Consider the following 17203-nt stretch of genomic DNA (forward strand, 5'->3'; position numbering starts at 1 on the left):
AGTGAAAATTTGTTTCTGGGCAGATTTCAGCATTGCATCATTGTGCAGAAAGGCTCAATGTTCTTAGTTGCTCTGCAGCCAATAAATTGTTTTGTATCCTTACTCAGAGAGAGATACAAAATGGTTTTGTATCCCTGGAGAGAGAGAGACTTATAAGTCCTTCAGTTTTAGTACCTTCAGCTATAAAGTGATTACTAAAATAATTGCCTTCTAAATGAATCTGCAAAATAAATGAAGACATTGTAAACCATAAGTAGTGAATTCCAGTAGAAACAGCTACTCTAATCAGAAAAGTCAGTGACTATAATTAAAAATGTGAGGAACCATCCCTTTAAAATATTGTGGATATATATATGAAATATACTTATGGTAATGATATCACTTTTTCTGAAGACATTTCTAAATCTTTCCTTAAAGCTTAGATCTACATAAATACAAGTTTATGCCACTGGCAAAAATAAAGAGGAATTCTTATTACTTGCATCCAGGGAAAACTAAAAACATTTATGAATTAGGATTCATTTAAATGTCTATTTTTACTGCTAATCATTTGTTTTTTTTAATGAAAAATATTTTGCCTTCATTAAAATTTTGAATGCTCAGAGGAATTTAACACAATGGTCAAAGTTCAGTTAATACTCTGAAATATTTATACCTGTAATGAAGGCAAATGGCTTTGCTTACCCTGAAAATTGCTCTTTTAACCAGGGGAATGTAGATTAAACACTGATTTATGAATTTGCTAACTACTTTTGCTTAATATGGCCGTTGCCCATTGTTTTGTCTTCAGCTGCAGCACATATTTAAGAAACATTTGCTTATGCGTTTATTAAAGACCACATACAGAAATGTGTACTAAGACTAGTTGTAATATGAGCCAATTGAAATGCACTTTTCTAGCTAGTGACCTATTAATGGTAAGCTGTTGACACAAGAAAAAATTTTAAATTTAAGTTTTGATATTGGAAGTATAAGTGGGTAAAAATTCACAAATTGACTAATTACGCTCATAAATCCATGTATATAGATCAAGCATATATCCAACTTGAGGAAATTCAGACATATAGTAGTATTATGTAAATGTAGACCAGAGATTTCTCATGTATAATTATTATGTGGAGGCCCTTGATAATCATAACCTTAAAATTTTGCTGCATATATTATTTGCCATAAACATTTTTCATTTACCATCTGTACAGATAGTCATTACTATCAAGACTATTATATACAGGTTGCATATCCCTTATCTAAAATGTGTGGGACCAGAATTTGGGATGTTTTTCAGATTTTGGAATATTTGCATATACATAATGAGATGTCTTGGGAATGGGACCAAAGTCTAAAGACGAAATTCATTTATGTTTTATATACATTTTATACACAGTCTGAAGATCATTTTATTTTTCCCTTGGGAACACTGAATAAGCTGTGTGTTGTGCACCTGCCTTTTGACTGTGACCTGTCACATGAGGACAGGTGTAAAATTTTCATGGTGCCATGTCTGTGCTAAAAACCTTTTGAATTTTGGAGCCATTTAGATTCTGGATTTTCAGATTAGCAATGCTCAACCTGTATTGAGTACTTCTCTGAGCTGGGCTATTTAGGTTTGGCGAGGAGAAGAATGTCTAGGTGGTTACATATGATAGCTTTGATGAAGCTCCAAAGTTGAAAAATTTCTCCCTCTTTGGCCTGAAATTTCAGCTCTGATATAAATTCATTTCTCACATTCTGATTTTCTTTAATATAATCCTGATTAAAGTACAGAATTTCAGAGAAAGTGATATGTTGTCACTAATATCTATTAACATCATCGTACTTATCACAACTCTTTCTTAGCAGTTGGGAGAAGAATCCTGGGGAATAGGATGTAAGTTGGTAAGTTCTGATGCAGGGAAATACAAAAGGCTCTTTCAGAAGTTAGCGTGTGAGCTGACAATACAAAGGCTCAGCCCTGAAGACAATGTCTAAGGACAACTCTGAGACACGAAATAAGTTAAATTCAGTCCCTGCTCTACACCAAATTTCAATCTAAGACATAAAAGTTGTTGACATGTTATACATTTAACAGTTAAGTTGAATTAATAAGTATTCATGTCATATCATTAAAGGGGATACACCCTACTCTGGTAGATATCTATAGTACATATCTGGTATCTATAGCTAGAGAGAGATAGATAGATAGATAGATAGATGGATAGAGTACATGGTAGATACCTGTAGTAAGTACACTAACAATAATAAGAATACGTACTTAGAGCAGACAGATTTGAAGAGAAATCCCCACATTTTTTCAGGGCTAGTGAGTAACTCTTTAGGGTACATGTGTTGTTGGAGGAGCTGTTTACAGAGAGAAAATAGAAGGGTTTGGCTTAGGGAAGGGGAAAAGAGAGCTCACTTTGTTGAGAGGGCAGGAATTGAGCCTATATTGTGCCACGCAAAAAGCCGCAGGTGCAAAACTGCTCTTGAATGACATCAACCGTACTACATTTATATTTCACTCCAATTTGTAGACTAGAGGAGAATTCCAGGACCAAGCTCTTTCATTGATCGGCTTTTTATGAATCATCTCCATTTCTTGCCTTTCCTACAGCATATTTCCTCTATGCTTTTGTTAATCACCAGTGCAAAGGGAGGAAAAAACTCTACACATTTTTTACAAACTCCTCCATCTGAAACGACCTAAGCATTGTTCTGATACATTTTGGGGAATGTGGGATGCTACTCAAAATTTATTCCAACCTGGTGATTCTAAGATTTTTTTCTACTGGGACATAACTAGTAGAGAGTTTATATCTTTTTGGTGTTGCCCAGGTTTTGGAGACGTTGAGACTTGTGGCTAAGCACTCACTGTGTTAATAAATTCTAGTTCCTATGATGTGATTTGTTTTAAGTATGTAAATCTGAAGGGGAAATAATTTAGTTTTTATACCTTGGAGCTCTACTAGGGATCTCACTATCCATTTAGAAACGATGTGTCCATAGTGATGAGGATAGTAGCAAGTAGGAAACTTTCCGAACTGGCAGTGAGCCCATATCTCTCCTGGGCACCAGAGAAACTCGGTACAAGTTATCAGTAGAGTTCAGTGTGGTTAAAGTAGTCCAACTGGGGCCCAGCAGCACCCTGCAACTCTGAAAGAATCTCTTTTTTCTCAAGGTTTTCCCTAGGTTCAGAAAGATGTAGCTTTATTTGAATTACTCTGAAAAAGTTTAACACTAGGGCTAGCATCAAAATCCACAAACAAGCATGAGATCTTTTCTTTCTGTTTGGATTTATTTTCTCTCTCTTTTCCATGCAGAATGATAATAGGAGAAGCAGTTAGTTCCATTAACAATCATGGCTTATATCCCGTCTTTTCAGCTCTGATGCTAATCACAGCAAAGCCCCAGCAGCCTCTTGAAGCACTGCTGAGCAATCCATGTTCAACTGTGACCCGAATTTTAAAAGTAAAAAATAAAGGCAATGTTTCCAAATAGCTTATCAAGAAATGTTTTTACAAGTAGTATAGTACAACTCTTAAGGGTTGTATAGTGTACAACCTATAGTATACTGTATATGTACAGTATAGCAACTCTTAAGGGTATGACATTTCAATTATTTATTTCCCTATTCTTTCTCCTTCCTTGTATTGGTTTGCAAGTTCCTGTGACTCCTTAGCATTCTTATAAGTTACTCATATTTGAAGCATCTGATTATCACTCATTTAGATGAGGAAAATATGATTGATGTCCTCAAAGAATATATAGAGTCATCATCTGTTTTTCTATGATCTGTAAACTGTGGAAGGTTTTACATTTTTAAATGTTGGAGGAAAAAAGTTAAAAGAAGAATAATATTTTATGACACAGGAAAATTAAATGAAATACAAATTTCGGTGTCCAGAAATAAATTTTTATCAGAACGCAGTCATACTCACTTGTTCATGCCTATCTATGGCTGTTTTCATACTGCAACAGAGTTAAGTGGTAAGTACCAAGACCAACGGAGCGCTTTACAGGAAAAGTTTGCTGGCTCTTGAATTAGAATATAAACAGTAAAAATTTAAATGTCGATGTGAAGAGAGTGTTGCCCTAATTAACTGCAGTTACATTTTCCACAATCAATTGTTAGTGCTTAATATTTTGAAGACATCTCATACTTGTGGAGTTCTTTTCCATCAATAGTATTTAATTATAACAACTAATGCAAGCTAAGGTGACTCCACAATTACAGTGAGTCAGAAGGAAATGGCTTTTCCCACAGTGAATGAGGCTTAAGAAGAAAATGGAATTCATAGAAGAGGAAAAGATTGCTTTATACCTAAAATCTTCCACTTAGTTTCAATCAACATGTATGCATTGCTAATAGAATTAGAGCATTTTCTACAGTCCCTGGTGGGGGCTTGGCAGATTTCTGGCTGAATAACAGTCTGCGTCTTGGCTTTCAAATATAAAATAATGATGGGGAGGGAGGAAATGCTTCCCAAGATTCCTCCACATAACAGACTCCCAAATTCTCAGTGTCTTCCCCTTTGCCTGCCTAGTCATTTTGGGTTCTTATCTTTGAGGCTGAGGAGACTTTCAATGCTTAATCCCAATGCATGCCGTTTTTATTCATGAGATCTGATCATCATTTGGTGGGAGTACAGAATTTATTTTATTTTATTATTTATTTATTTATTTTGAGACAGAGTCTCACTCTGTTGCCCAAGCTAGGGGGCAGTAGCTCACTGCAACATCTGTCTCCTGGGTTCCAGTGATTCTTCTGCCTCAGCCTCTCAACTAGCTGGGACTACAGGTGCCCGCCATCATGCCTAGCTAATTTTTGTATTTTCAATAGAGACAGGGTTTCGCCATGTTGGCCAGGCTAGTCTCAAACTCCTGACCCCAAGTGGTCCACCCACCTCAGCCTCCCAAAGAGCTGGGATTAGAGGCGTGAGCCACTGAGCCTGGCTCTGGAGTACAGAATTTTGGATGGGTATTTTCCATGATCTACTTCTCTGTAAAGTTTCTGAATGTACTGTCTACTGGCTAATGTCTCAAAAAAGAGAAAAAAGAGGGAAGAAAGCACTTGCTTTTAAGAATGATGATCCTGATTCTTCACTTTTCCAGCTAACTCAGTACAGACTTGCCCAAATGTAAGGTATAGGGAGAGGTACCAGCAGGGAAAACGAGTCCTCGATTAGAATAGAAAAATCATCTCATTCCAAACGAATTCTGTAGCGCTCACAATCCAATGGTATCACATAGGTCCGAATATTTATGCAAGGCCTGCTACATGCCCTAATCCATTCTGGACTTCTGGGCGAGTGTAAGTCTCCTTACTGATATTAAACTAGGGATCTAGGACATACGTAAAACGTTGCTCATTAAACAAAATTGTGCCTCTGTGAAGAATCTAAACTTGGGCAATTCTGTTGACATATAGTTGACAATAATTTAATAGTGACTTGTTTATTATTGCACAATGATAGCTGTTAACTCAGGAATTGAAATGAGGAACTTTCTGTTCATAACAAGAAATAATAGAGGATAAACAAGTGGTCTCTAGAATCTAGCTGCCTCCGTCTGAATCTTCTGTTGATAATTTTCTACCTGTGTGATATTGGGAAAGTTATATAGTCAGTCTTTATCTAAGTTTCCTTAGCTGCAAAGTTATAAAAAACAGTATCTAACATATTTATAAGGACTAAATAAATCATAGCATCTAAAGCACCTTAAGGGTGTCTGGTATATAAATGAAAATCCAATAAAAAATAACAACAATATACATGCATGATCTAGAAGATAGCTCAATATTTGCGCAGTGTTCCAGTTCCAATTTGAGCATAGGGAATAGTTTTTAACGTTATATTTGTGTTTAAATTTACTGGAGTTATGATGAAATGAAAAAACTATAAGGTATCATGGGAAGATGTGTGCAATCCGCACAATCCAAAGAAAAAAGATAAAAGTAATATTTATCATTACATAATAGTCTATACGATAGCCTAGATTTCCGTGCACCAGAAACTGTTTCAAGCTCTTTTATATACATTTAACGTACTTAATCTCCACAACTCTGGGGATACGTAAGTACTATTATTATCCTCATTTTACATATACAATAGTACAGGTAAGATGAGAAGAACAATGCAATGATTCGAATTGCTTTACGTCTTACGTTGCTGCTACCTATGAACTCTTGGGCTACCATTAGAATCTCATTCTTTAATATGTCTATAATCTAGTTGTTTAATTTTTTAAGCAAAATTTCTGCTATGAGTTATTTATATTAAGATTTTGCTGATTGTATATTCCAGGGAGGGTCATTTTGAGACAGGGCCATGCTGATTGAGGAATAGACCTCAGTGGATGAGTGGCTTCTGGAGGTCATTAAGAGATGTATCAGCAAACCGGACAAGCCAGCACAAATGACAATTGCTAACAATAGAAGTACTTTTGAAATTACATTATGGTTGAATATGACCAAATCCAAAGTGGTGGAGATGCTTGAATACATAGGTACTTAATCAATCATTTAAGATGAAATCCTAGTAGCAAAAACTCACCTAGCAAAGCATCCCAAGAAACTCCACTGGAAACACTGATGAAGGCTTCACAGTTTCTAATTACACCCTGAAATGACTCTTTATTTAGGTCCTCACAAAATATGCTTCTGCTTGCAATGCATCAGATTTGTTTTCATTATATAAATAGCAACCTTCGAAAGGAAAATAGCCAGTACTATCACCAGCCACTATATTTGAATTGTACCAATTACTCAAATCATGGTGGATGTGAATTAGTTCTCTTTGTGTTTATGAAAACATGCTTGTAGAATTTAAGTTTTCTTTCACACTATTTATCAGTAAGAATAAAGCTCAAGCATTTTAGAGTAACAGTATAATTCCCTATGATTGGCCAACAGACAACATTGAGCTATTTTGATACTCAAATGATTGTAGAAAATATTTCTGGATATTTGATATTTTCAATTTAAATGGTAGGATTGTGTATAAAAATTGATATTGTGCTTCATCCACGGCAGATGTGATTCTCTCTTCTACCTCCCACCCCGACCCCTACCCTCCAGCGGGTACTATGCAAACATTAGAGCTGAGTAGAAGTTCCTGCAAAATGAAAATATGCCTCGCCCATTCACACCATGTTTCAGAGCCTTCACCCCTCAGGTTTCAACAACTGACTTCTAACTCTGCAGGTGCTATCCCCATTTCCTTCTGTCTTTGACAGAAGTAGACTGTAAGGCAATATTGCAAGATATTTTACTAGAAAGTGTCCATGGGAACTCAAGAAATCAGTCACATCTTCCAGATGAAAATTCCCTCCTGATATTCCTCTTGACACCCTGGTGGATCTATTCTTTGCTGACAAGGTGGGGTTCTTAAAGGGCTTGCACTTGCTCCTGTTATCCTGAAGGACAGGCTGAGTATTTTGGAAAGCTCAGCCATGCACGGGAAGGGAGTGATCATATTTTCCTGTGGACATTTTATAGATGGAATCATACAATTTTCGGTCTATTTAGGGTGTTCTTATTTTAACAACTGGAGAAAGTGAGACCCATGAGCTGACTTGCTTAGGGTAACTTTGCCCCATGGCCAGTGTAAGAATGCAGATCTCTAGGATCCTTGCACCACTTTGCATCCCATGGGTCACAACCAAAGGGCCCAGGAGTCTTCAAGCAACTCTCAATCCTCTTTTCTCAGTAGGAGATTGCAGTGCCTTGAACGACTTACGTCCAAAATTGTATGATTTTTTTTTTTTTTTTTGCAAATTGCAGTGTGTTTGCATTCTAGTTGTAATGCAGCTCGAGACTCAAAAATATTCTTCCTGAAATAAAGGAACTCAATATCCTTAAAGTAGCAAAGCATTGATTGCCTTATTTGTTGATGCCTCCTGCAGTGCAACATCACTGAGAGGGAGTGTGCAGCTGTCTTTTGGTTCCACACTAATTAGAGTGCAGTTTTGAGACATGATTTTATAATGGAAAACATAAACATGGAAAATATTGACAAAAATTTCTTCTTTAAACCAAGTGGTAATGATTTTTAGACTTTTAAGTGAGACAGTTTATCCTAACCTCCAACCAGTCTCTGACCCAGTGCTATGCTGTGTTTGGAGCCACCAGTAATGAAACGTTTTAACTCAAGAGAAGATTCAACTATGTAAGGGGTGGGAGTGGATAGCAAGGGCCTGAGGGGTCTCAGCTGCCCACTTGTTGAGTTAGTGCTCTTGCCACACGGTGGCCAATTCGGGACTCATGTTAGCCTGAAAACTCTTTAAATCCATGCAAGAATGTGAACAGGCTGGTTTTTTTGGAGAACACTGACCTTAGGTGTGGGGTTTTGGGTTGGTTTATTTTCTATTGTTTTTTTGTGAGGAGCTTTCTCTGTCTGCTCTCAGGAAGGCACCAGGCTTGTGTTGTCCTCAGAGAAGAATGAAGAAGCAGAAACATTAAGCAATGTTTACACCTTGTGGGGTCCCCAGTAGTCTAAAACTCACACCTCATTAGAAATGTTGCTGCTTTTTAAAAGTCTTCATTCTACATGTGTCCAGCAAAGGGGTTAGCGGAGATCGGGGTGGTTAGAAGAAAGATTTCAGAGGCACTATCCAGTCAGAAGAAAGCAATGAAACAATAAAAGATGGCACAGGAGAAACAGAAAAGACAAACAGAAACAGTCTCTGATTAGCAATCTATTCTTGAATATTGAAGTAGGTCAGAAGTATGAAAAAGAGCCACCTAAATACGTTTTCTCTAAGGATCTCAGACCCAAAGAATGGTTGCCTGATTATGGAGATCAAGCTCCCTTCCTACCACCCACGTTTCATGCTCACCCAGGCCACACTTACTCTTCATCTGCTGGAACGCTTCTGCAGACCAGAGAGACAATTCTCAGACTCCCAATTTGATGCAGTCTCTTTCAAGGTCCACATCCACCATCTCCACTCACTGAGAAAAGAATGTCATTGCTCTTCCAGAGGTCCCTATCAAACTTTGAGTTACGTTGAGACCTACCATGGTTCTTTCATTTTTTATTTGTTTTCCATGACGCAGTCTCCGGAGGTCCGGAGGACATGCACCCCTGGTTCTTTCTTTTAGACACTGCAGAAGAGCGAGAAATGGGCAAAAATGTTTTCAATGTGATCTTTGTATTCCTGAGTAAATAATTTAACCTCCTCACATCTTGTCTATGTGGCTATAAAATTACCATGATAATATTTGTGTCCTAGGATGATATGGCTCCTGTGAGGTACTGGCTGTAATAACTGATCCATTAGGGATGGAGCCAAGACACGGGAGTGCATCTGGAAGTGTCAGACTGTGCCCTTGCTCATTAGGAAAGATCTAGAGTTCTGGAGTGGCATGAGAAGAGCAACATGCTAAACAGACAGCTGTATTGTGGTGAGCTAGAAAGGAGACAAGACGTAATCCAAAACAGGACCCAGTAGACCAGCGGCTAATGAAACTAGGTAAACTAAGGCACCACAAGGCAACATGAGGCTAGAAGCAAAGAGAAGGCAAGGAGGCTGAAGCAGGAGGTTCAAGCAAGTGCAGGTGGAAATGGAGCAAAGACTGGAAGATAGTGTTGGTGTAGGATGAAGTTCATGTATGCTGAGATGGGGGATAGTTATGCTAAAGAAAGTTTATCTTGGGGACATAATCTATGAAGAGTCATTCTGTAAATGGTAACACTCTAGTTAAATGTAGTTGTAGACTATGTCATTGCTTGACAGTATTCCATGTTCCTTCCTAGGGAAAGATTATACTTCTTAGCCTTTTAAATCCAGATGTGGTCATGAGATTTACTTTGTCCAATGCAATTTGAGCCACTGGTAGAGTCCTTAAGAGCCAGCATATGCTTTACCATGCCATCTTTTCTCTCTACCTCCTTATCTGGTAGAATCCAGCCTCTCTGTCTGGGTCTTGGAATAAAGATGATGGTGACATAGGAGAGGAGTCCCTGAATGACCTTTCATGAACATGTAGCAGGAAATAAACTTATGTGGCTAGGTGTGGTGGCTCACGCCTGTAATCCCAGCACTTTGGGAAGCCAAGGCAGGCAGATCACCTGAGGTTGGGAGTTTGAGACAAGACTGGCCAACATGGTAAAATCCTGCCTCTACCAAAAACGCAAAAATTAGCTGAGTGTGGTGGCACACACCTGTAATCCCAGCTACTGGGGAGGCTTAGGCACGAGAATTGCTTGAACTGTGGAGGTGGAGGTTGCAGTGAGCCAAGATTGCACTCCAGCCTGGGTAACAGAGCGAGACTCTGTCTCAAAAAATAAACTTTTGTTATTTTTTGCCACTGCAAAATATTTTTAAAAATCATAGCATTATCTAGCCTATCTTGTCTGACACAAATGAAGATTGCTCTTTCGAAGCTAGTAATTAATGATTACGCCAGTTTAGACTTATTTTACTATGATAGGCAAAGTATAGCAATTATGTTGCAAGAGAAAACAACTGGAAAAAAATCCAATTGCTTTGATTGTTTACAGTGATTTGTAACAGAGAGTGAAGTCTGTGGATAGATGTGTTACCTCTCCTAAAATCACAATCACTCAAGTGAAAAATAAATTAATAGAAAATAAAACTTACCACTCTTACTATTTTTAGGTATATTGTTCAGTGGTAAAAATTCATTTATATTCTTTTTTCTTCCTTCTTCTCTCCCCTCTCTCCTTCTTGGCCTCTGGTAACCACCAATCTACTTTCTATCTTAATGAGATACATGTTTTTAGCTCCCACATATGAGTGAGAACATAAGATATATGTCTTTTTGTGCTTAGTTTATTTCACTTAGCATAATGGTTTCTAGTTCCATTCAAGTTGCTGCAAATGATAGGATTTCCATCTTTTTTTATGGTTGAATAATATCCCATAGTATATACATACAGTATTTTCTTTATCAGTTCACCTTTGATGGGCACTTAGGTTGACACCATATTTTGGCTATTTTGAATAGTGCTGCAGTAAACATCAGAATGCAAATATCTCTTTGATATATTGGTTTCCTTTCTTTTAAATATATATCCAGCAGGGGAATTGCTGGATTGTACAATAGTTCTATTTTTAGTTTGTTGAGGAACCTCCATGTAGTTCTCCAACGTGGTTGTACTAATTTACATTCCCATAAACAGTGTATGAGGGTTCCCCTTTCTCCACATCCTAGCCAGCATCTGTTATTGCCAGACTCAAACAAGACAAGAATGCCCACTTTTGCCGCTATTATTCAATGTAAGAATGAAAGTCGTAGCCAGAACAATTAAGCAAGAGAGAAATACAGGGCATCCAAACTGGAAAGGGAGAAGTAAAATTAGCATTGTTTACAGAAAACATGATCTTATACTTAGAAAAACCTAAAGACTCCACCAAAAGAACTGTTAGAATTGATAAACAAATCCAATAAAGTTGCAGGATACAAAATCAACACACAAAACTCAGTAGCATTTATACATGCCAATAGCAAATCATTTGAAAAGGAAATCAAGAAAACAACCCCATTTATAATAGCTACAAAAATTATAAAAATACCTAGGAATCAACCTAACCAAAGAAGTAAAAGATCTATAATGGGAAAACTATAAACCTCTGAAGAAAGAAATAGAAGAGAGGACACCCGAAAAAAATGGAAAGATATTGCATTCTCATGGATTGGAAAAATTAATATGTCAAAATGACAATACTACCTGAAGCAATTTATAGATTAAGTTTCATCCCTATCAAAATACCAATGACATTCTTTGCAGAAATAATAAAAATAATTCTAAAACTTATATGGAACCAGAAAAGACCCAAATAACCAAAATAATCCTGAGCAAAAAGAACAAGTTATCACATTACCTGACTTAAAAATTTACTACAAAGCTATAGTAACTAAGAGAGCATGGTACTGGCATAAAAAGAGATGCATAGACCAGTGAAACAGAATTGAGAACCCAGATATAAATCCATACATTTACAACCAACTCATCTACAAAGGTTCCAAGAACATACAATGGAGAAAGGATAGTCTTTTTAATATATGGTGCCAGTAAGACTGGATAATTGTATGCATAAGAATGAAACTCGACCTCTACCTCTCACTACACACAAAAATCAAATCAAAGTGGATTAAAGACATGAAAAAAATTGAGGAAATAAGAAAGACATTTTTTTGCATAAGGCCCCCAAAGCACAGGCAATCAAAGGAAAAATAGACAATTGGGATTACACCAAGCTAAAAAGCTTCTGCACAGCAAAGGATACAATCAACGAAATGAAGAGACAACCCACAGAAAGAGAGAAAATGTTTGCAAACTACCCATCAAACAAGGGATTAATAACCAGAATATTTAAGAAACTCGAACAACTCATTTACAAAAAAAAAAGCAGTCTGATTTTAAAATAGGCAAAAATTTAAACTGATACTTCTTTTTTCTTTTTTTTTTTTTTTTGAGACAGAGTCTCGCTCTGTCTCCCAGGCTGGAGTGCAGTGGCGCGATTTCGGCTCACTGCAAGCTCCGCCTCTGGGGTTTAGGCCATTCTCCTGCCTCAGCCTCCCGAGTAGCTGGGACTACAGGCGCCCGCCACCTCGCCCGGATAGTTTTTAGTAGAGACGGGGTTTCACCATGGTCTCGATCTCCTGACCTTGTGATCTGCCCGCCTCAGCCTCCCAAAGTGCTGGGATTACAGGCGTGAGCCACTGCGCCCGGCTTAAACAGATATTTCTTAAAAGAAGATACACAAATCGCTAATAGATATATGAAAAAATGCTCAGCATCACTTATCAGAGGGTCCAATTCTTGCCATTATAAGAGTTCAGTGTCTAAGAATACCAAAGGTACAAGGTTGATGAGTTTTGTTATTGTGATTATGGTATTAATATTAATATTAATATTATTTTACTGTTGCTTTTCCGGTGTTAGATATCAGAAAGACATAAAAACAGAAGTTGACTGAAATTGCAAAAATATGTTCTATTCTTTGTTGTATTTACTTTCCTGAGCCACATAGTCTTTGAATGGACAATAGTTGAAGGAAAACATCTTGGAGAAATTTATTGTTTTGGCAGTGATAGGACTACAGAATAAGGAAGGTTAAAAAAGAGATGCAAGGAACTATACCAGACAGAGAGACAAGTTGTAGATTCCGTCTCTGGAGGGAAACCAAAACAGAGCCCTAGAAGCCAGAGAGAGAGCTCATCTCAGGGCATAGAGGCCAATTCTCGAAGGCAGGGCCAGGGAAAAGGTGACTATTTAATGATGAATGGCCCAGTCTGCCATCCTGCCTTGGCCTAGGAGAGTAGGCATGTACAGGCAACCATGGAGAGATTTTTCTTCATCCTTTTCCCATTTGCAAACAGCTTTTCTTGGATGACACATTAGTAATCAATAGTTCACTGAATATTATACTGGCATTTGATCCAATTCCCTAACCATATTTATAATATGCAGCATGAATCTCAGAGCTATTGGCAATACCTAATGTTCATTTTTCTCAATTGACCCAATATCCACTTTTGAATTAAGAAAAATGTGGAGAACAAAAGCAAGGACCCTTCCTAAAAGCAGTGCTGAAGGACATTCTCATGAGGATGAAAAGAAAAAAAAAAAAAAAAAAAAATGGAAGCAAGACTTGGCTAATATCTACTCTGTCTCAGGTGTTTTAAAAGTGTTATTCTTGAGCATTTCAAATGAAGATTGAAGATGCTTTTTTCACAAGCTCTTTGAAAATTGTTTCTGAATTGTATCCAGTTCGTATTAATTTAACATCCAGCTTTTTCACCTTTGTGTTAGTAAAAAACACTGAACATATTGAAGTATGTGCTATTGCATTTGTCTATGTCCAATTACTGCAAAAATAAATTAATAAGGGACACAGTTTTTTTAGATTAAATATGGGTAGTGTTTCAGCCAAACAATCATTCTAAAAGGATTTTATTCTTCAAAATTTGAAAACAAGTACATCCAGCCTTTTATTAGGTTATCAATAAAAATATTGCATGACTTTTTACATAAATACATAATTACAGAATATCACATAATAAACATGACATTCTGCTACAGCTAATGACATATAATCTACTACATAGCTTTCTTCAAACATTTCTGAAATGTAATGGGGTATAAATACATACACACATAAATAAATGAAAAAATAAATAATTAAATAGAAGTTAGCTATATAACTGAATAAATAGCTAACACATATAAAAACAGATCATGTCTGCCTGCTATGGAAAAACAAGGGCAGTAGTTTAGATTTTATTGCACTGCATGTGATTACAATAAATTACATTTTAAGTGTACATAGTATGTTTGAGGAGAACCAAGAAAGATTAGCTTTACTTATATGCAAAGCAGACCATAACCCTAGAGGGAAGACTCTGAATGTTCTAGAAGTCCCCGTCCTCAAAGAATCATCCATTCATTTGGTGTTGGTATGTAAGATGCTATTATATGAGATTTGTTGCCTTGGTTAAAGGTGAGGTTTTATTTTTTAACGGTTTGCCCACACCAATTATATTGACAATTTTTGCAAAGTGAAATTGCACATAGTTAGTCAATATGTGCATGGTTAAACAATCAAATTGCACGAAAGGGTTTATAATGAAAAGCAGCAAACCTGTGCACTGTCCTCATCTTGAAGGTCTAAACCCAGGGCGAAGGAATTTTAACAGTTGCTCTTTTTAATTCTCTCGTTTGTTGTTTTCTTAATAATAGATGTTGACATCATTCCTGCTTTTTTATCAGTGCTGACATTCTCTATGATGTTCTTACTATCATAACTGGTAATTGAGCTCAATCTTGCCACCACCTGTCCCAGCAGCTATATCAGGATTCCTGACCCACTGGCTGCCTCCACAGCCTTGGAATGTGATGGGTCGTTCATTTGTCCATGGGGCTTCCACCTCTCCCTAATTTAGCTTCATTTCTCCTTCCTGACCATAGTCTTTCCAGCTGGGCAGTCACTCTCCTTTTCAGCTGGAGCTGCCTCGGCATGTTTTCTGAGCTCTGTCTCCATTCAACATTCCTCCATTCGCTTTCCCTCTCCCAGAAATAGACCAAGCTTCTCTCTGCCTCTTGTTCTATTCTGTTGTCTTCCTCCTATGGGCTTTATTCCAGTCATTCTTTACTACCACTTTAATGGAAGGAAACAAGGAGAGGGAGAAAGGAAGGGAAGAAGAGATGTATGTATTTTGAATGGGAATTCCAGGCAGAGGTTCTTAATGCAGGGCATATACATTTTTCTAATGGCGGGTCCATGGATATAATCAGTTTTTCACAGAAGTCTGTGATATTCGAAAGGCTCTCTCCCCACACAGTTAAACTGCTTATTATGGCAAAATAATCAAAAAGGGGAAACAATCATTTAACTTTATAATTTTTCAAAGTGTGGACTTCATATGCCCTACATCATTAATCATGTAGGTTTCTTATTCCAAATACAGGTTCTTGGCCTTACTGAATTAAATTATCTGGGCCTACCTGCCCTCCCCTCCCCCATCTCCTGTCTAAATATGCATGCTTAACAAGCTCATAAGGTAATTTAATATTATATATAACAGAAATACAGGAGATTTATAATATTTACATACTTATTATACATAAATATGAAATATATATTATTTACAGGCAAAATTATAGATGATAGGCCTCCTATTAAAGTTTGGAAGAGATAGATAAAACCTTAATATCTGCCTATTTTAATCATATATTATATAACTGAAACTCTTGATGGCTCCCACTGAAATTTTGAAATATCTATAAAGTTAAATATTTTTGCAAGCAGCATTTAAGTACATCATCTATAAGATGTAGCATCGAGGGGGCTGAAATTTGCATTCAATGCCCATCTATCACAACTTCTGTTTATTACCACTTCCTCAAACTCCTGTCCACCATTCTACAAGTATAAATATCAGAAATGGAAATTGGGTTTTCATGATCTTTTTTAAACAAGCATTTTTTAACTGCTTCCTATGATTTTTTTCTCCTCTGGGTGTTTTCAAAATTGATTTATCAGTGGAAAGATTTTCAGTTCCAGAATTTTGTTAGGTATTAAAGTCGGGCTAACAGGTCAGTTATTCCCACGTACATTCTATTTCATTTCCTCGATTATCCTAATGTTCTAAGCTGCTCAGTCTTCAAATTGTCCATGCAGTAGTTTCCTTTCTAAAATGTAGCTGTTGAACAGAGAAAGAACAGTTCCAAAATGACAGCATAAAAATATAGAGGAATGATTTGTATAAAACTCTAATTGGCACTTTGTATGACATTTTAAAGGCATTAAGTATTTCAGACCCATTAAGAACATTGTTATTATTGTACCAGTCACTTTAAAAGAATAAATTTACCCACCAGGCTGTTAAAGCCGAAGTATTTCCTTTGAACAGTGAATAATCTGTAGTGACGTCCTTATACTTTTATACTGTAATTAGAATTAATAACTTAAATGTTGCAAATATTGCTTCTAAATAGAACTACTGCTGTGTATTTTGTGAAGTTGATCTTTCTTAGGGTTGGAGATCAGCTTTTTTGGCAGCGTGATTCATTTCCTGGCTATATACTTTATTGTTCTGACTTACACAGGAAAGGATGAACAAAATTTTGTAGGGCAATCTATAATCCTCACAAGTATTAAATTCTGTCAGTGTTTTTTTTTCTTGCGCATACATTTCCACTCCGTTGCGGCATTCTCATCTTCATTTTGAGGCTTCTGTATTCTAGATGTATCAGCTACTAATTGAGCATTTAGCGTTAACACAGATATGATGTATACGGAAATGCATTCAAGAAAAGATCAAACCAGGAGGCTGCCTATCTGCAGTTGGACTTTAACCTGCTTGCTTTTAATAACTCTTAAATATAGATCCCAATGTATAGGCTTGGTGTGAATATCATTAAACCTTTCCCACTGTTCCCTTAAGCTTTGAATGTTCACTGATCTGTGAAGATAGCAAATGGATAAATAAACTTAGACCTGGCAAATCAGAGAGATTTTAGAAATAGAGCTAATCTTGACTTTTCTTTAATGCAAAGATTTATGTTGCCTGGTATATTTATTTTTTTAAAACAAGAAGACAGAAATTAAAATACCACACATAAACTGACTAGCACTATTTTTTTAATGAATTAAAAAGTGGTGGGGTTATTTACGTGTATCCTAGCCTGCTTGTCTTTCTACCTTCATTTCCCATTTGCTGGTAGTTGCATGAATTTTATTTGGCCTGAACCCCAGA

Source organism: Macaca mulatta, chromosome 6 (assembly GCF_049350105.2).
Source record: "Macaca mulatta isolate MMU2019108-1 chromosome 6, T2T-MMU8v2.0, whole genome shotgun sequence".
In the NCBI taxonomy this organism is placed as follows: Eukaryota; Metazoa; Chordata; class Mammalia; order Primates; family Cercopithecidae; genus Macaca; species Macaca mulatta.